This window comes from Peromyscus maniculatus, chromosome 1, assembly GCF_049852395.1.
Source record: "Peromyscus maniculatus bairdii isolate BWxNUB_F1_BW_parent chromosome 1, HU_Pman_BW_mat_3.1, whole genome shotgun sequence".
In the NCBI taxonomy this organism is placed as follows: domain Eukaryota; kingdom Metazoa; phylum Chordata; class Mammalia; order Rodentia; family Cricetidae; genus Peromyscus; species Peromyscus maniculatus.
In genome coordinates this window covers 57,825,201-57,846,043 of record NC_134852.1, presented here as the reverse complement: position 1 = coordinate 57,846,043, position 20,843 = coordinate 57,825,201, and the positions used below count along the sequence as shown (strand labels likewise).

General features: G+C 37.3%; 1 non-coding gene across 1 annotated transcript; it reads right to left on the bottom strand.

The window, feature by feature from the left end:
* Positions 1-20,245: 20,245 nt before the first annotated feature.
* LOC143271231 (U6 spliceosomal RNA) lies at positions 20,246-20,351 on the bottom strand. Its single transcript, XR_013048453.1, has one exon. It is a non-coding gene; the product is annotated as a U6 spliceosomal RNA (small nuclear RNA).
* Positions 20,352-20,843: the final 492 nt, after the last annotated feature.

Here is a 20,843-nt window from a genome sequence, read left to right as displayed (position 1 = left end):
ATGGAATGGATAGGTATAAGATATGATGGTAAATCATTGTATATACTAGTAAACAAATTTAGTAAAATAACAACCTTAGATAATTTGCACTGTAATTTGTATTGTTATGGATTTTTATATGTTGATACAAATGTAAACTATTTTTATACTCCTGTTTAAGATAATTTGTATATTGATACAAATACAGAACTATATTTGTTATAATGTACATATATTTCTACTCTTATTTGAAACATTTTTATATTGATACAAATGTAAATTTATAACTGTCATACTTTATATATGTTCTACTTCTGTTTAGGATATTCGGTATATTGATATATATTTAAGATTATTGTCATATTGCATATCGCACTATATATTCCTACCTCTGTTATAAATATCCTGTGTATTGTCAAAATTTTGAAGTCATCGTTCTTCACCATACATTTGCTTATAGACTGTTTACCTTGTTTACGTGAAGCCTTAGTCCTTAGGTTATTTAGGTAGATAAGACTTATAGATTTATAGTCACCTATGCATGTCATCTCTATAGTTACATTAGTTAGGTTATCCAGATTTACAGATACATAGGTCAGATGGACAGGTAATCTTCAAACACTTCATAGACCTAGAGAATATGGCATTTAAATAACTTAGAATTCTGTTGACATGAGACACAATTGCTCCTGGCTGCACCAATTGATCCCGAGAGAATGTTGGGCTTCTAAGACATTTCCATTTGGAAGTTTGTCTTTTTGGCACAAAAATGGCCTACTGGGCAAAGAACTGCCCTTGCCTTGATGGCTGACAGTACAAATGCATTGCTGTCCTTTCTGGACAAGCAGGACACAAGGAAAGTGACCACTGTACTCTGCCAAGACAGGGTAAGATGGTCTTTCAGAAATCCTGCTTCTGAAAATGGTCTGTCAGATACTCTAGGCCTGTAGCCAATTTGAATGCACCAACAATGCTGAGAAACATTTAGGTGACTGTCCAGGCTGCCAGCTGTCTTGGTCTACTCTTGCAAGATTCCCAGAAGTTGCTTGCATCCATCTACCATTTCTCAGGTACCATTATATCCTTCTGAGGTCTTTGATGTGGTTGAAGACTAGATAGTTGTAATTTCCTCAGTTATGATAAAAGATAAGTTAGATATAAAACCTTAAACTCACAAATATAAGATAGATAGGACATCTTTAATATTGTAACTATTATTCTTGCTTGATAATTGTTTTGTTATATGTAATTTTACCATGTTAAAGTTAAAACCTTCCTTTTAAAAAAAAAGAAGAAAAGGGTAAGTGCTATGGATATCATTCTATATAAATAAAACACTGATGGCCAGTGACCAGACAGGAAGTATAGGCGGGACAAGGAGAGAGGAGATTTGGGGAAACAGGAAGAAGGGGGAGAGACACTGCAGCCACCGTCAGGACAAGCAGCATGTAAAGACGCCGGTAAGCCACCAGCCATGTGGCAAGGTATAGATTTATAAAAATGGGTTAAGATATAAGAACAGTTAGCAAGAAGCCTGCCACGGCCATACAGTTTATAAGTATTATAAGCATCTGAGTGATTATTTTATACGTGGATTGTGGGACTGCGGGGCTTGGTAGAACCTGGAGAGAAGCCCTCCAGCAACAAATAACCTGTAAGAGTGTCACAGACTTTCCCTAGAAATTTATATACAAAAACAGCCAGTGATAAAAATTTAAAGCTGATATACAATGGTTATACCCTGCATATTTTAAACATTATTTGTGTTTAGGGTACATAAACAAATTTACTTGTCAATGAATCAAAACAGGTAAACATATTCATCAGAAACCAAAGATAACAAGGAGGCTTGCTCAGATATATTACAAAAGAATATATGAAAGTAAATAATTAGATTAGTAGCCATTAAGAGAATGCAAATAAAAGTTACAATTTAAGGAACCCACAATTCGAAAACATCCCAGAGCCATAGAGTAACTGGGATCCCATGTCAGTTCAGAGTGTGAAGTGGACACTGTGTTTGAGAATCATTGTGGAAGTTTTAACTTAGTGTACAATGGTCACATGATGCAGTAATTTTCTAATAAATTCATGACTATATCACAAAGCATAATGTTGAATTAAGTAATGCTCTGGGCAACATAAAGTGGACATAGCATGTGCACTGTGTGTATATTGTTTTTGTTTTTGTTTTGTTTCTACCAGGCTTTAGAACTAGGGAAACTAAAGATAAAAACCAAAATAAGAGCTTTCTTATGCAGCTTGTGGAATATGTAGCAGAGGTATGTGAGGAAACTGTTTGAAGTGTTTTAAGAATTATCAATCTTTATTGAGACAGCAGTTCTTGTCTGTATGCAATTTTTAAAACTTAGTGAAAACAATTTTATTGGATCTGAGGCACATTGGCAAATGTGATACAGATGTTTATTAATGTGGTCACCTAGTTTTCTTAAATATATTACATTTTTTTGCCTGCTATCTAAGTATTACACCATAGTCCCCACATTCATTGGATAATGCTGGGTCCAGTAGGCAGAGCAAGGAATAAGAATGAAGGTTTTCTCACCAAAAATGTAAAAGACACCAAGCTTCAATTCTTCAATTTAGTGCTTCATGATGTCATGATGTAGCTTTCTTCATCTGAGGGAGGAATGTATTTTTGATGGGGAAAACACACACACACACACACACACACACACACACACACACACACCACACACTTTGAAGGATGGCTGTAGAAGAAAGATAATTCTGCCTACTTAGTCATGAGTCTGTATCAGGAAACAAATGAATTTCTTGTGTCTGTAAGAAGCAGGACTGGGAATTTTATTTATAGCTGCTGGGAATGGCTGAGCTTTATGAAGTGCTGAGGGAGCCAATTAATGACAGCATCTTGAGTAAAGAGTTTATGGATGTGAATAGTTTTCAGGCTCCTTAACAATTGATGCTAGATGCAGCCAGTTGGGGTGAGTGGAGAAACTTCTCCACATTCATTATTAATTCCACAAAAAGCATGTAAAAGAAAAATAGATTGCATCAACATCTATATTTCTATGGTTTCTAGAGAAAGGGTAAAACATGACATTTTAATTGCAATAATATTGAATGATTGATTATTCCGTAGAGAAAGATGAAGCCAAGCACAAGTGTGTATTACCAAGTCTAGGTCAAGAATGTACCAAGAAGATGCATGTCAGTGTAAAGTTTCCTTGGAAGAAGGATTCATTATTAATAAATAAAACAAAACATAAAACTTCAACATTAATAGTTTGAGATGGATACATGAAATCAGCAAGATATGTTTGTGTGTATCTGTGTTTGTATACTTGTGCATATGTGTAAAAGGGGAAAGGATGAGGAAAGGAGAGGGAGGGGATGTGAAAGGGAGGAAGGCAGAGAAACAAGTAAAATTGCACTTAATATGCAGCTCCTCCTTCTCCATAACCCCACAATGTAGCTGCCTTCCTTGGAGTTTCGTTCATAGACCTTGTTGAGAACCAGGCTACCCTTCTCTCATTCTAACAGGGGTAATAGTACTCAATGTGTGTGGGAATTACAATTCTGCAGAAATGTCATGAAATTGTATGCTTATGTACTGGGGGTGCTTCACGCTGGCTCATCTGAACAAAATGTGCAATTTTTAATCATTTTGAGCCAATGTTTGAAAATTGTTAAACATTCAATTACAGAGACCTCTCATGATGGTATTTTCATAGCTAAGAAGCATATAACACATTTTGGATATCTATTTTTCTGTTGATAGACATCAAAGCTGACTCTTGAATTTAACTGCTGCAGATGGTTTGACCATGATCATGGAGATACAGGTGTCTCTATGGCACATCACCTTAGAGTTTTTCATGTATATATTCACACACTAGGCAAGCTATCACTCTGTCTTATGGTAGATTTAGTTTTAGTTTTTGGAGGAACCACCATACAGATTTTCAATAACCATGAAATCAATACTACTCTGTCACAGGGGCCACTTGGTTCTAACCCAAGTCCCATTTGGACACTTTGCTTTGTGCTTTATCCCTTGCATTAGTTTAAGGAAATTTTCAATGTCCTGGTAACACAATGGAAATAAATGCAGCCAGGAGTAATGATTTTTTTCTTTGACAGTAAATATCTATTTTGTCCATTACGATTCTCTTCTCTTTTTTTAAGGTTTATTTATTTATTATGTATACAGAAGAGGGTGCCAGATCTCGTTACACATGGTTGTAAGCCACCATGTGGGTGCTGGGACTTGAACTCAGGACCTCTGGAAGAGTAGTTGGTGCTTTTAACCTCTGAGCCATCTCTCCAGGCCCTACTATTCTCTTCTCATTGTGTACCCAAATTTTTGAATTCTTTGGGTCCTAATAATAGTAACTCATATGCAGGATTAGTACTTTTAAAATACACCTGGATTACTCTTCAACCCAGGCATGTAATGAAACAAGAGATTAACATGTAATAAAATAACTCAGCACACTGGGGGCAAGAACAGAGTCACATGCATGAGAATATAGCTTGTGTGAGATCTTGGATGTGTCACTGAGGTCATGAAAATGAGAGGAAGATGACATTAGTAGAGAGCTCACCAAGTGACGACCTCTCAGCTGTCGGAGGGATGGCTTAGCTTTGCACAAACTTTCATGAAATTCTCAGATGCATTATGTAAGGAGGAGACCATGCACAAGAATAAACTCTCTAGCAGAGAGGCATGAAGCAGAGCTATATTTAATAATTCCCATTTTCAATCAACATTACAATGGGAAAACCTGAACCTGAGGAAAATTCAGGGAAAGAAGTGGGACTCTGTCATTAAGTCAGTGGTGTTCAGCTTCAGAGTATTCTCACGGGAAAGGTCCCAACCCTGAGATCCTCAACTTGGCCTTTTCATCAGAATGCTGGTTGAGGGGACAGTTGGCCTTTGTTTGCTCCTCTTCCTTGTGCACTCCTGGTTCTCTCCTACACTACAAAGAGCAGTATGTATTGTTTATGCCTTTGACATCTTGTACAGCACAGCTTTTCCCCACCAGAGAGGCATCAATATACAATTGGGTACCATGTTGTTCTCATCCTTGGATAAGAAAATGGGCAGAAGGGAAGCAGAGTAATGCTCTTCAGTGTACGACTTCAGCCTTTCATGTTTACTATAAAAACCTAGAGAACTTCCTGAAAAATACTGTTAGTTACTGAATGTGTCAGTCATGAATGAGTGTAAGGCATAATAGGAATAATTTTCCTTCCCTGAGGATGCAGCATAATACTTATATGTCAACTTAAAAAACAAACAAACCTTCATTAATGCCTTGTGTAGTGTGGCACACACCTTTAATTCCAGTGCTCAGGCAGAGGCAGGTCGATCTCCATGAGTTCAAGGCCAGACTGATCTATGTAGAAAATCTCTTGAGCAGCCAAGGGCTACATAGAAAGACATTATCTTAAAAAAAAAATAGCCTTTAATCCCAGCACTTGGGAGGCAGAGGCAGGTGGATCTCTGTGAGTTCGAGGCCAGCCTGGGCTACCAAGTGAGTCCCAGGAAAGGCGCAAAACTACACAGAGAAACCCTGTCTCAAAAATAAAAAAAAAATAGCCTTCATTTATTAATGTACTGCTTGATAAATATTGAAGAAAAAAAGAAGAAATGAAGTATGGCTTACAGCTACCATTACAGTCAGTAAACAGCTAAATAAAGTGTAAAGAGGCATTGAACAGCTGTAAACTGCACCATGCAATTCAAGAAGAGAAATTAACACAGGGATTTATTGGAGGGGATTTATTAAGGCAACTCCACATAGTTAAAAAGGAGGTTTATTTGGGGGTGATTTACAGCCAGCAAAGGGGTTGGTTACAGGGTCCGGGAGAGGTGAAGTGAAGTCCAGCAGTGTTCTCTGGAGAACTCTGCTTGGTCTACCATCCAGCATCCAGGATCACAAGGAATCAAGAGAGCCTGCACATCCAGATCTCAGGTCTTAAGCACTCCCTTCTCGGCCCTGCCTCAAGGGCAGGTCAGAGGTAGGCATGAGAGTTGCCAGAAGCCTCCTGGGGATGGTACTTTCAGGTCAAATCTGGAACAGCTACCAACTGCAGGGCTTCACAAATTCAGTCTTCTAAAGAGACTCCCCCAGCACTGGGAACAATCATCTTTGATGAAATAAGACTAACAGATCTCTGTGCTGAGCCTCAGGTCACACTGACCCTGAAATATTTGTTCATTTCGTTAAGAAAAGCAGGAGGCCAACATGAGAGGAACTGAACTGGCTTAATCAGGAAAGAGGATCTAAGAAGCTCTGGTTCAAACAGATTTTCCAACTGTTCTTTCCAGGCCTGAGGAATGTGCAGTGAAAGGATAGCTCTTCCCCACACTGGCTCACACCAGGAGACCCTGTGGCTTATAAAGGCTGAATTGTTTACACTTTAATGCAGAAAAATACCAATTAACCAACTTTGCTGTGTCTTTCATTTATTTATTTATTTATTTATTTAAAATTTGTTTTTTATTTATATACCAGTCAGTTCCCCCTCTCATCTCTCCCCCATCTACTTCTCCAAAAGGTTAAGGCCTCCCACAGGGAGTCAACAAAGCCCCCAATGTCAATCTCTGTACAAAGAGAATGGCAGAGAGGGGAGACTCAATTAATGAACTAAAACATGTGAAGATCAACCCCATTTTCTGTTAACATTTCATGCACTAATGATGTTTTGACCATTGAAAGCAAGGAAACCCCACTGTTTAGTTACTATCTGTAGAGAGTTTGGGATTTCCAAGTAAGGGGAAGTTAGACAGGGAGGCCATGTCCAACTTTTAGAATAGCATTTACAAGGACTATGAGATACATTGCAAGAAAATAGAAATAAAAGCTTCACTCACGTGAAATAACAGTTTTATCATTTATTTCAGATGGTTTTTACACGGCCTTTTTTTTTTTTTTTTTTTTTTTTTTTTTTTTTTTTTTTTTTTTTTTTTTTGCCTATGCTGGTCATCTTAAACGGCCTGCTCCACAAATAATCTTCACCTGTTGCTTCCAGATGAGGGTTGATTGATCTTTAGTGTCACTGATCTGACAGTGTAAGGAAGTTGTGAACTCTTCCCTCAGAAAAAGGCATTTTGACCCTGACGTCTCATTCAGGCATTTTCTTGGAGGGAATGCCCATGGTGCAGCCTATACACGGGAGATCTTCAGAACCTGGGGACTCTGTCCTTAGCAGTTGTGTGCAGTGGTCCCTGCTATAGCATTACTTGCATGCAGTAGGTACTTACTCAGTGCAGCTTCGGCAAATGCTACTTGATGGAGTCTATGCTTAATATACTTCATGAACTATAACAGTTACCTTCTTATGAGAAATGAATCTTCAATACAAAAGATCAAATTCAATTACTTTTTAAGGCTATGTTTATAGTGAACATTTTCTATAGGTTCTGTTATATATTCAGTAGTGTCAACTTTTTGACCAACTGTGCAGATCTTGTCTTCTGGACCCATGATCTGAGGACCTGAAAGGATAAGGCAGACTACAGTCTAATGCTATAGATAACTAAAGCAATAAATCCACGGGAGTCTGTTTAAGAAGTATTGGGAAAATTATTAAGGTGAATTGAGAAAATACACTCAGGAATACAGAGCAGGGTGGACAGCTGAAGTCATCCTCTGATCTGACCAGGAGTGAATCCACCTCTCAGGCAGGAGCAGGGAGAAAGGGAATGGGACCCTTCTCCCTCTCCTTTTAAGAGGTCATGTACAACAGCAGAACGCATTGCTTCCTTTGGGCCCTTTAGCCCAAGGTCATTGGCGGAACAAATACCACTACAGAGAGCCTTGCTTCAGTTTCAGTATACTTTATACACAGATGTAACAAAAAAAGCAATGATCCAAGGAAGGCTGTTTGAGTTCAGAAAAGTATGATCAGAAAATAAATGTAAATAAATGTCAATAAGCTCATACTAAATACAGAGTTACCCTTTCCCAGAACTTTCTCAGGACAGATTTAAACACAATTGCCTGGAATATACTATAGATTATATCTAGGAAAGCAGGAAAGCAAGGCAGAAGGCCGTATCCAGATTCAGGGTACACTGAGGACAGCACTCAGCACATCCTTTCACCAGATTGGGTTCTATAGCTATGCTCTGACATCCAACAAGAATAAGCATGTCTTGTAAATTGAATGTAAGTGTTTAACACAGGAGACATGAAATCACACCCATGACCAATCCAGTGAACAAAATGCACTGAGGTAAAAGGCCCTCTGCCTCTTTTCCTGGAGCCTCTCACAGTTCCCCAAGTCATTGTTCACCATGGGTCATTCTTTTGACTGTATTTGGACACAGTAGTAATGTTTAAAAACATATTCTAGCATCAAATGGTGACACTATATTCATTTATCAAAGTGAGAGAAAATATTTAACAAATATATTTTTATGTTAATTAAACAAGTGAAAGCACAAAATTGTAGCTAAATATTTGGCACAGTGTGACTAACATTTAGTTGTAATTATTGTAAGAATGGATTTGTTACATAAGTTTTACTTTCTCATGTCCATGTTTAATAAAGCAGCCATCTAGAAAATTATGGGAACTGACAATTTACTTTTCAGCTGAAAAATGTGTGTGTGTGTGTGTGTGTGTGTGTGTGTGTGTGTGTGTGTGTTTCATATAACTCTTGTCTTCTCCTTGCTAGTCCCTCTATTGAGAAGACCAAACCTTTGGATTAGGAACTGGGAGAAGTGGTAATTTAATCACTCAGATTAATTTGAAGTTGATGTGAAGTAACTGAAGAACTTATAGAATCTGATTGTAGATTCAGTATGGCTGTCATTGATCTCCTGACAAATCAGTCTGCCTCAAATCTTTAGGATTAGCACTGCTAGTTCATTTCCTCAGAAAATTGTGACATTTTTCTTTTCTTTTTAATGAAAAAATTGAGAGAATGCAGTGACTATGCCTTTCTGTTACTAACTGGGGTTCTTGTTTGAATTATGCTGCATTGTCTGTGAAAATCTCTTCATGAGCAGCAGAAAGACAGCCAACAGAGCTAAACCACTCAAACTAGCATCAAGGGAAACTACTCATTTTTCACCCCAGAGTGGTGAGCTGATTTGTCTCTATTTTGAGAATTCTCTAGGAGTTGGAGGCTACGAATCTGGGCTCTACAAAAATGTCAGGGCTCTGACAACATATCCCAGGTTGATTTATTCTAAGGAGGCTTAGCTCAGTATGGATTCCTTCTGGTTCTCTAAATTATGGTGTCTGGGATAGAACACTAGGGAGAAGGAATCTTTCTATGATTCTGCTTAATGTGAAGACACACATTTTATAGTTTCCATCCCACATACAAGATAGTCCAGGAGACTATCTCATGTAATAACCTCCATACTGGCTAAAGTCAATAAACATTTCTCTTGACTTATAGCAAAGATACTGTGATCCCTACATTCAAACTTGCACAGCTTTGCTTACTTCTCAAATTTGAAATGTGTCACATTCTACATTTTTATAAATTCAATTTGTTGTTTAGAACATTATTAAATCTCATCTCCTCCACACAGTCTCTATTGACTGCTCAGTCTGAAATGATCTCTTGCCTTTCTCGGGGCACTCACTCCCAGTGATGATCTTGTGAAGCACACAACTCCTTGACTTTGCAGATTTACATTGGCTGTTCTATGTATACATGAAGACTGGACTCTCTAAGTGAGCCTGTCAATTCCTATGAATAAAATCATGATTTAAATGGAATGTTGCTCCTTTTACCTTAGCTACAGAAACCTCTTTGCCTGGGTCCCTGCAGACTTCAAACTCCATTTACAGATTGAAATAAAGGCTGGAAAACATAACCCATAGAATTGTATACCTGACTGAGACTATTTTTTGAGCATATAAGAACTTCATTTCAACCAGTGTGTATGGAGGAAAGATATAATTATATTCCTGTCTTTTGTTGTCTTAGGTGAGATAGACCAACAGTTTATAAGCAAAAATATGAGAAAACGTATTTATAGAGGTGATTCACAGCTAATTAAATGCTCTAATTAAGTTACTTTGGGAGATTTTATAACAACTTGGCATATGCCAGATCTTTAAACTAATATGCTAATTAATATTATATTTAATAGTTCAAAATAGCATTCACACTCTTCTTTCAGTTTTAAATTAGCATACAGAGTAATCTGAGTCTTTGTGACATTTTCATATATATATATATATATATATATGTATATATATATTTTTTTTCTGGTTGTTTTTCTCCCTCACTCTCCTTCATATTTTGTCTGCTCACATCCACTTGTAACCTCATAGTCCCAGCATTCACATTTGCATTTTATGTTGCATATGTTCTATTTCATTGTCACTTTTCATATGGCCTCGTTTTCCCCAATTATGTACCCCTTTCTAATTTCTGTTAAATATAAGACAATCCAACAGTATGTAGGCAGGATTTTTTTTTGTTGGGACCACTGGCTCCCCAGTAAATGACATGGAGACTTATTATTAATTATAAATGTTTGATTGATAGCTTAGGCTTGTTACTAACCAGCTCTTACAACTTAAATTAACCTATGTTTATTATGTGATGCCACACGGCTCATGGTTTTTTACCTCATCTTCTACACCAGCACCTGGCTGGTGGCTCCACCCTTCTTCTCTCCAGGTTCTCTCAATCTGGCTCTCCTACTTAGCTATTGGCCAGTTAGTACTTTATGAAACCAATGAGAGCAACACATTTTCATAGAGCACAAAAGGATTATTCCACAGCAACAGTGCTCACTTTATATGTAGTTTTAAAGCCTAGGTATGTATTTTCTTTACTCTGTTCAAGAGGAATACACAATGTGTAGACTCACATTCTGAGTCAGAATGTCATATCTACTCACTTTTGGCCTCCAGATGTACAAAACAAAACACAAGTTCCCCACTAGCTGTAAATCCAGGGAAGAAGAGAGTATAGACTCCTGACTCCTTGTCTGGGAAGACCACCATCTGTCTCTGCCCTTGTTGAGCTACTTTCTGTTTTCTGAGTTCTGGAAACTGCTTGTACTTTCTTTCAACAGAGAACTATTTGCCATATCTCTGCTTTGATTTTATCCACTCTCTTCATTAAACTTTAAAACCCTCATGGATAAAGATAAATAAGTCATGGTAGGCTCATTTAGTATAATATTTGACTGTAATTATTGTTTATTTTATAAATAGGACTTAAAACATCTGCAAGGTCTTTTATGACACGCATAAAAAAGCAGTCTATATAGATTTTTCGATTCTGTTAGTAATTAAAGATCAGATGCTATAAGATTAGGTGACAACTGAGATGCAGGGCTTGCCTCAATTATAAGAAAAATAATAAACTGTCTTCCACTTACTTAATCCAGATCAACAGAAGATTCTCAGGGTATGATATAAGAGGATAACACAGGCATGTGGCACAGATACATCTAACATCACCAGTCTTAGTCATTGGTACAAGGCAGACTGTAGAATCTTCTAGAGCTGTTCTCCCTGTTGACAGTGGACTGGCTTTACAATTTCCTTCTGTAATTGGCTTCAAGCAGCTACTATCAATCACTTGACATTGCTGTGTGAACTGAAGCCCACTTGTCATCAGTGAGAGATTCTTAATGCAGATACAAAAGGAAGACAGAGGGCAGGGAGAAAAGGACCTCTTTTCAGTATTATTAACTAAGTCAGTTTCAGAATAATCTTGACATTTCACCCTTCTTTCTATGGGCTATCAGTTAAGATAAGAATAATGAAGAGCCCCACATATCCATGTGAGCACAAATTTAAGCCCTTAATAAATACAGCAAATGAATTTTTAAGCAAAGGCTTTAGAGTAACTATATTAAAGCAAAGGTGACTGGATGTGGTGAGGCATTCACCACTTTATAGAGAATTGTTACGCCCTGATACTCATGTCCTATCATGTTTTCTTTTTGCATGCTGATGCAGTTTGGATGTGTTCTACACACTGCTAAGCATCTCTATGAGTTCAACATCATTTGATTGCTAAATGAATAAATAATGTTATATAGTAAATGAAGATAACTGTGAAACTTGAAGATGACTTCAAGAATGTGGAAATGATTAGCAGACTTCAGGCAGTGAGGTGGAAGCAGCCTAGATCCAGGCTGAGATCAGCTGCCGTCTGTGCTACACTGTGCCGTGCAGTGAATTTCTGGGCCTTGCATCCTGCTTAGCAATGTGCCACAGCCATAGACCTTGTGCTCGCATCTCTTTCTTTTCCCTCTCACCTATACCACTGAAAACACAATTCATTTGGGTAAATGCGATAGACTATTTGGTAAGTCTATTGTCACGAAAAATATGCATGTTGGAATTTTTTTCTAGAAGTGGGAAGCAATACTTAAAGAGCTCTAGTACATTAAAGTGTCAGGATAGTGCCTGGCCACTAGCAGGTATTCAAAGAGCTTAAAGTGGAGAAATAAAGACTTTATTGCACATGGAGGGTTTAGAGCTTATTTCTTGGTGCATCATCTCAAACATGCTGTTCTTTCCATTTAAAAATAGTTATGATTGTGTATAATATTCTTAGCCCCATTAACAAAAATGTTTGCAGATCACACATAAAGTTAAAAGAAACTAAGGACCCAAATCACTCACAGTTTCTGACATCACTGCAGAGTGGGTGTGGCTGTTGTGGACAATGTGGCTCATAGCATCCTCACTGCTTACATTCTTAACTTATCAGGAGGATTTTAACAGAATATATACACTCTTGCTGTTCCACTCTTTGTCCTATGCTGGGAACAGAATTTTTTTCAAAGCTGAAATAGAATTATGTATTTAAATTAAAATTTTCTAAATGAAGATAGAGTAATTTTAGATGTTCACCTCCATGACATCAATATTTCAAACTTCTTCTCTCCATGAAATTTATTCGTTTCCATCCTCTGGTCATGCATAAATTAGTTCCACTAACCCTGAAAGCTTATTTGGTTCCAGGGCAGAACATCCATTGCTTCCCTTAACAGCAAAGTGTTTTATCCCTTTGAAATACATAGAAGTAATTAGATGTCTACATTTTTTCCTACTCTCAGACCTGCTGCCCCCTCCCTGCAAAGATGAGTAGACAAAAGTACCAAACTTTATATTACTGAATCAGGTTAGTATAATATCTAAAGAGGAGCAGGTGGATGTCCACATGACATTTTTATGTGTGTACTATATTAGTTTATGAAAGAGCTTTGAAGCTCATAATTGAGTTATAGTATCCTGGTAGTGATATATGTATCATACAAACTCATGGGGTCCATGACTGTCATAGTGTGAGATAATAAATAATGACCACAGGTATGCAGTCCTTAGTGAATCTTGAAATCTGTGATTATTAATTACAGCTAAGTTTAATTTGTATGCTGGAAATTAACTGTGCTTATTTAGTTTTAGACAACATTTTAGGCTTAGTAATAGAAAAATTGTGAAAAGATTAAAACATGAATATTACTAGCTATGTATGCCATAGATAATGTGATGGTTTGAATGAAGATGGCCTCCATAGACTCATAGGCACTATTTGGAGGTGTGGCCTTGTTGGAAGTATGTTACAGGGTGGTGGGCTTTGAGGTTTCATATGCTCAAGCCAGGCCCAGTGTCACTCTCTCTTCCTGCTGCCTGCTGATCCAGAAGTAGAACTCTAACCCACTTCTACAGCACCATGCCTGCCTGTGTGCTCTCATGCTTCTCTCCATGATGGTAATGGACTAGACCCCTAAAACTGTCCTGATTAAATGTTTTCCTTTATAAGAGTTGCTGAGGTCATGGTGTCTCTTCACAATAACTGAAAGCTAAACTAAGACAGATAGAGTATACAAAATATATTTCATTGTAAAACTAGATAATAAAGTAAAATTATAAACTGTCATAATTTACAAATCTTAACATTTTTAATTTCAGTTTATTCATAAATCCTGACATATTAACTTCTTAATTTTTTCCCTACACCCAATTAAAATGCAAGGTTATGTTATCAATTGAAGTTATATTTGCTTGTTAAAATAGAGAAATTTGAGTCTATGTAATCTACATTAGTCTATGAATTTGATTTAAATATGAATCTTCTCCAAATTTAACAATCTCTAACTCATGAAAACATCATCAAATATCTTTTAAGGTTTATATCTCAACAAGTCCTGGCCCATCCTCTCTCTTTTGCTCTATATGTTTTTTTTGTGTGTGTGTTTTCAAGTTTTAGAGAGTGTATTGATTTGTAATTATGTTTAATTTAAGAGATAGCTATCAGTATTGTAGAAGCGGAAAGTATTTTCCTGACTCACAATATTCCTCATGCTGAAAAGCTTACAGGAATGGCAAAGCCATAGCTAGCCTCCTGCTGTACCATCTCATGCTTCTCAGCTATGACTTGACCCATGGCAATGGTAAGAGAGCAGGTCTCCTGCCCATGTTTGCCTTTGTTAAAATCAGAATCTATGTTCTACAAACCCTGCTGTCAGGACCTTTGTGATCCTGTCCCATGCCTCTCCTTCCTTATCCATTTGAAAGTGAGAATTTCAAACATGCATAAGGACATTAGGCGTAAAGGTGCATTATTACATTTAACATGTAACTTTTTTTTTCAAGAATGATTTCTAGAGTTTACACCTTAATGTGCACATGCCTTTTTAAAGCTTGTATTTATTGTTTATCTGAATGTGATATTTTTCTTTGTTCCTTACACAGTAATAAAAATGCATCAAGTATATTATAGGTATGGGCTTTGAATTGCTACATGAACACTATTTTGCATTGTGAATTTGTTACACCAGAACGCTGATATTTTTGGAAATTTTCTTGAGGTCTTTTGACTGTCAGGAATATGTGGATATTACTGAAATCAGTTTCTTGAACAGATAATAGAGAAGATACAGAGATTCATCAGAAATTAATTTGCCCTTGTTTACAACTACACAAACACAAGAGATACCTTTAAATGGCACATCAACAATGGTATGACGAAGCTACATATAAAACATTAGGGTAACTAATTCAAAGGTAACATGATAATACAGAAATTTTGTTGTGTTTTATTTTGTAAAGGACAGATGGGAGGAGCACAGAACTATGCCTCCTCAGGCACAAAGTGGTTTTGGGGCTTTATTGACAACTGGAAGCTCAATCTCAAGTCATGAACAAAGAAGATAGGGAATTGTGTTTAGAAAGGATGCTTGGTTAGGAAGAAGCAAGATGGAAACATTTTGTATAGTAATGAACAAAGCAGAGACACAAACAGAGGAGAGTGCACTCACTCATTAACTGAGCTGCTTAAGCAGTAATAAACATGGCATTAGGAGAAGAAAAGGCTTCTCAGCTCACAAACATCTTCAGCACAGCAGCCTGCTCTCAGCCCTGCCCATCAAAGGCTGCTAGGGTCCTGGTCTTCAAAAGCTGCTTATCAAGTCCAGTGTACAGCTCAGCCAGTCAGAGAAGAACCTTTGCTCCTAGAAAGGATGATCTCTGAAATGCCACCACTCTGCTCAGCTGTCCCTCTGCAGGTCACCAAGAACTGATGACACATCTGAAGCCCAAGCAGATCTTTGTATCCAAAGTCCTGCTTTCATGGAACTGATCACTAATGAGAATGGTATAAATCTCATTCTCCTGTGCAGTACCTTTGCAGTCATAGTGAAATAAAATGGAGCAGAATGGTTTTTATATGGTTTTTAACCAAGTCAGCAGTGCATTAACTTTGTAGGTTCTGTCTTTTTCCCCCAGAAAGGCAATATTGGCCAACTTAATCAAATATGTTGATTCTCTATGTTGTCAACTGCAAATCATATTAGTTTATTTGCATTAACTTGGGAATTAACTATCTCCTGAACGATTATTTGCCCTGGAACTATAAATTTAATAGTTTTTTGAAAGTTATTACTTAACATTATAATATTTAAGGTTATCATTTATTGTTTTGCACTTAAATTTGTTTTCCTTCTTGAAACAACTAGACAAAAATAAAAATATCAAACAATACTTTTAATTCGACATCCCAAAGTAAAAAACAATATTTCTGAAATATAACCTAGAGATATTTTCACACGTATATCCTATAAAATGCTCACATGGAGTTGAGAAATATATGAAGAAAGTGATTTGAAGTCTTTGATATTAGAATATGAACTGCTATTTTGTTTTCTAAAATTCTGACAGATTCAGAATCAGGCCTGCCTCTCTTCTGCATTAGAAGGTCTTTGTAATTCACACAAACGTGAGGCAAGAGAATACAGATGTGTGCAGTTGGAGGCTTTCAAAGCCCATATTAACTTTACATAGAGAGATTCTACCTTTCCCTATTATAGTCAGCTTTACCATTTTACTGTAAAACTCAAATGGTTTCTCCTTTCTCATCACCTGTCCAGGATTCTTACGAGAAATGTCTCAGTATAATAACAATAATTATTTCATTATGCAACTGTGTTCCTCAAAATTCATCTACAGCACATTTTAATACCATAGTAAGATAGTTATTGTAATATATGTTACAAATGAATGTGATTGTGAGGAATAGAGTGATTAGGATTAAATCATGATCTTAATACCACAGTAGATTAATAGAACCCTGGAGAGAATGAATGTTGCTATTTATTCTCTCTGTCTGTGTCTGTCTGTCTGTCTGTCTGTCTGTCTGTCTCTGTCTCTGTCTCTGTCTCTGTCTCTGTCTCTGTCTCTCTCTCTCTCTCTCTCTGATAGATAACTCAAGGCTCTCACTATCTAGCTCCCCTAATCTGTTATGTTACACCAATTGAGATGTCACAAAGAAGGCTGATGGGAAGGCAGAACAGAGAAGTCAAATGTTTGTCTCCTCTCTTTAGTGAACACACTGTGCAGAGTAGATGCAGATGATTTCAGGCCTGTCTGTGATCTGTGATTTTTTTTAGATACACTTAGAAGTCCACCATTGCTGAGACTCCCCAAGAATACCTCCAGTACCTTTCCACTTGACCAGGGCTTCTCCTCCCATTATCTTGGGGAAGTTTCATCTGTCTTTCACTTCATCTTTGAAGTTGTAACTTACATTAACTATTCTTGATTTACCTAAAGTGCTTATTAATTTTGAAAGATACAAAACATATATAACTATATTTTATTTTTATATGAAACAATAGTATATAAATGAAATAAATAAACTTCAAAACAAAAATTTCAGTTTTTTTTGGTAAAACTATGAAATTTAATTAAGAGCCAAAGATCAATATAACTACATTTATGCAATTTTGAGGCAGAGTCCTCCATCAATGAAGATTTACATATGTGATGTTGTGTGTCATATAACCAGCTCCAGTGTTGTGGGGCTGTGCCTTTTGGGTTTGTGTAAGTATACTGCAAAATTCCCACATCGGGTAAACCATGCTCCTCAGAATATACCTCTGCTATTAACTTCCACAGGACTAAACTGAAAAGGAATTACAAGTGAGTGATGTCTGTGCTGTGCAAACAATGATATTTGGGGGAAGGTTTAAATTCATACCATTTGATTAATAAAAAGCAAGTCTGAAATTGAAGCAGTGGATTGTCAGATGAACAGGAGAAATGTGCATTTTCTCATTCTGTCTAAGTCACAGAATACCTTTGAAAGAACGTTTGCTTCTGAGAGAGGTGCAAACACTTCATGTCTCATGTCATTAGTACAGAAAAGGGGAATTTGCCAGATGAATTTCTAGTCAGCCTCATTTCCTAGCACACATAATAGATGCCATTTAAGCTCAGAGAGGCCTGCACAAGTCTAACAAGCTGTCATTATGAGCACAATAGCCAGGAGGCTTGAAAGCAGGGCCTTTAATTTTGATGGTTTGAAACTGTCACTTTTGTCAAGTAAAATAGAATTCAATGACTCTGACCTCTAGTGAGGTTCCTTATCTGCTTTACAACAACTAGAAACTTGGTGTGAGGATACAGCTAAGTTTATAGAATGCTTTCCCAGCATGCAAGAGACCCTTCATTGGATTGCTCATGCTACACAAAGCAGGAACATTGGTACATACTTTAATCTTCACACTGAGGAGACAGAGGTAGGGATATCAGATGATCAAGTCCTTATTGGCTGCATAGTGAGACTGAGGTCAGCCTTGGCTATGTAAAGCCCTGGAAAAGGTTATCAGAAAGTTACTAGTAAGATGCTTTTCATAACAAAGTGTTAACTTTCTTACAGGAGCCCCCTCCACCCTGCATGGTGCACTGCTTACCTTAGCCTGCACCTCTGTTCTTCAGTTTCATTCTGGCTCCTCCTTGCTTTCTCTTCCTGCCCTCTGGGCCTTGTTCAATGTCTCAGTTCTTCTGACATTGAAGTATACATTCAAATCATTTCAGGATTTTCCAAGTAATTAAATAAAAACAACTGTATCCAGTTCTCTTTCATGTAATGTCTTTTTTTTTTGTGTGTGAAGATTTTATGGAAACATTTATTATGTGTATGTTTATTTCTCATCTTTTTCAAAAAGAAGTTTCTTTTTAAACAAAGAGATTTAGTTTTTATTTTTTTCATTAAGAAATTTTTTTCATTCATTTTACGCACCAATCAAAGATCCCCCTCTTCCCTCCTCCTGCGCCCCCAGACTCTCCCTCCCAACTACCAAGCTCCTCCCCCTGCCTCAAGCTCCTCCCCCTGCCTCAAGGCTGCACGAGGTGTCCTTTCATAGGTAGTGGGCTCCACAAAGCCTGCTCATGCACCAGGGATGGATTCTGATCCTATTGTCTGGGGTCCCCGAAGCAGATCAAGCTACACAACTGTCTCACCATGCAGAGGTCCTAATCCAGTCCCATGCAGACTCCACAGCCATTGATCCAACTTTCATGAGTTCCCTCTAGTTTGGTTTGGTCGTCATTGCATGTTTCTCCATTATGATCCTGAGGCACTTGCTCATAGAATCCCTCTTCTCTTTCTTTGACTGGACTCCTGGAGCTCTGTCTGGTGTTTGGCTGTGGATCTCTGCACCTGCTTCCATCAGTCATTGGAGAAAAACTCTGTGATGATAGACCATTAGATCAGACAGTTCACCATTCTGATCACTGGGGCAAGCCAGTTCAGTTCAGGCACCCTCTCCACTATTGCTAGTAGTCCAAGCTGTGGTCATCCTTGGAGATTCCTGAGAACTTCCCTAGCACCGAGTTTCTCTCTATCCCCATGATATCTCCCTCTGTCATGGTATCTCTTTCACTGTTTTTCCCCTCCATCCCTGTTCCAGCTCAACCATAACATTCCCTTATATTCTCATCCCCTATCCCCTACCCTCCATTGCCCACCCCTCATCCCCCATTTACTCATGGAGATCTCATCTATTTCCCCTTCCCAGGGCAATCTATGTGTCCCTCTTTGGGTCTTCCTTGTTAGTTAGCGTCTCTGGAGTTGTGGGTTGTTGTCTGATTATCCTTTGCTTTACATCTAGTATCCACTTATGAGCGTGTACATACCATGTTTGTCCTTCTGAGTCTGGATTACCTCACCCAGGATGATGTTTTCTAGTTTCATCCATTTGCCTGCAAATATTATGATGTCATTGCTTTTCTCTGCTGAGTAGTACTCCATTATATATATGTACCACATGTTCTTGATCTATTCTTCAGTTGTGTGGCATCTAAGTTGTTTTCAAGTTCTGGCTATTACAAATAATGCTGCTATGAACATAGCTGAGCATGTGTCCTTGTGGTATGATTGAGTATTCCTTGGGTACATGCCCAAGAGTGGTATAGCTGAATCTTGAGGTAGACTGATTTCCAATTTTTTGAGAAACCGCCATACTGATTTCCAAAGTGGCTGTACCAGTTTGTACTCCCACCAACAGTGGAGGAGTGTTCCCCTTGCTCCACATTCTCTCCAACATAAGCTGTCAAAGAGAAGATTTATATTTAATTTCACTCTTTATCCCTTTTACACCCACATCATTTCACTAAGATGAGGCCAAAAAATTATTTCATCATTACTAAATCAATAACACAAATGTTTTCTTTTGCAATGGATTTTATTTTGCATGATTTAAATGCCATTTATTTTCATTCACTGGATGATTTTTTTAATGATTCCATTGGTATTTGTTTTAGTTTTAAATGTACCACAAATAAATAGTATATTTGAGGAATAAGTTTTCATCACATAAATTGTCTATGAATTGATTAGTAATGGATTTGTCCAATTTGCATATTTTTTTTAAGATTTATTTATTTATTATGTATACAGGAGAGGGAGCCAGATCTCATTACAGATGGTTGTGAGCCACCATGTGGGTGCTGGGAATTGAACTCAGGACCTCTGGAAGAGCAGTCAGTGCTCTTAACCTCTGAGCCATCTCTCCAGCCCCGTGTCATCCTTGCGCAGGGGCCATGCTAATCTTCTCTGTATCGTTCCAATTTTAGTATATGTGCTGCCAAAGCGAGCACATGTTTTTAAAAAACATAAAAAAACAAGGTAAGAAGAAAGTATGTCTCTGTCTACCTGTGAATGACTGGTGATAAATCATTGGTATTGTGAATTTATATGGTTTTTATAGTTTCTCATTAAACCCCTCTTAACAATTTTAGGTATAAGTTTTCCATCAAATGTGTTCTAGCTATGTAAAATATAGTTTTTGATTATATTCTATTTTAATATGTATTTTATTTATATATAAATAAATAAGCTGGTATATGACTTTTAAAATAAAGTGGCATATGACAGCAGTAATAGTACTGTTAACCAAACACTATAGAATTGATTTCTGAAAATGGTATTCTATTATACTTTACTCAATATTTATTTCATGGTAGAATGTCATGTTTCATGTTCATTTTGTTTACTTCTTATACACAACACCTGATTCCTGGTTAATTTTTCATGGGGAGTACATCACATTGCTATGGTGAGTCCTTACTGATATTCCTATATCCCTATTA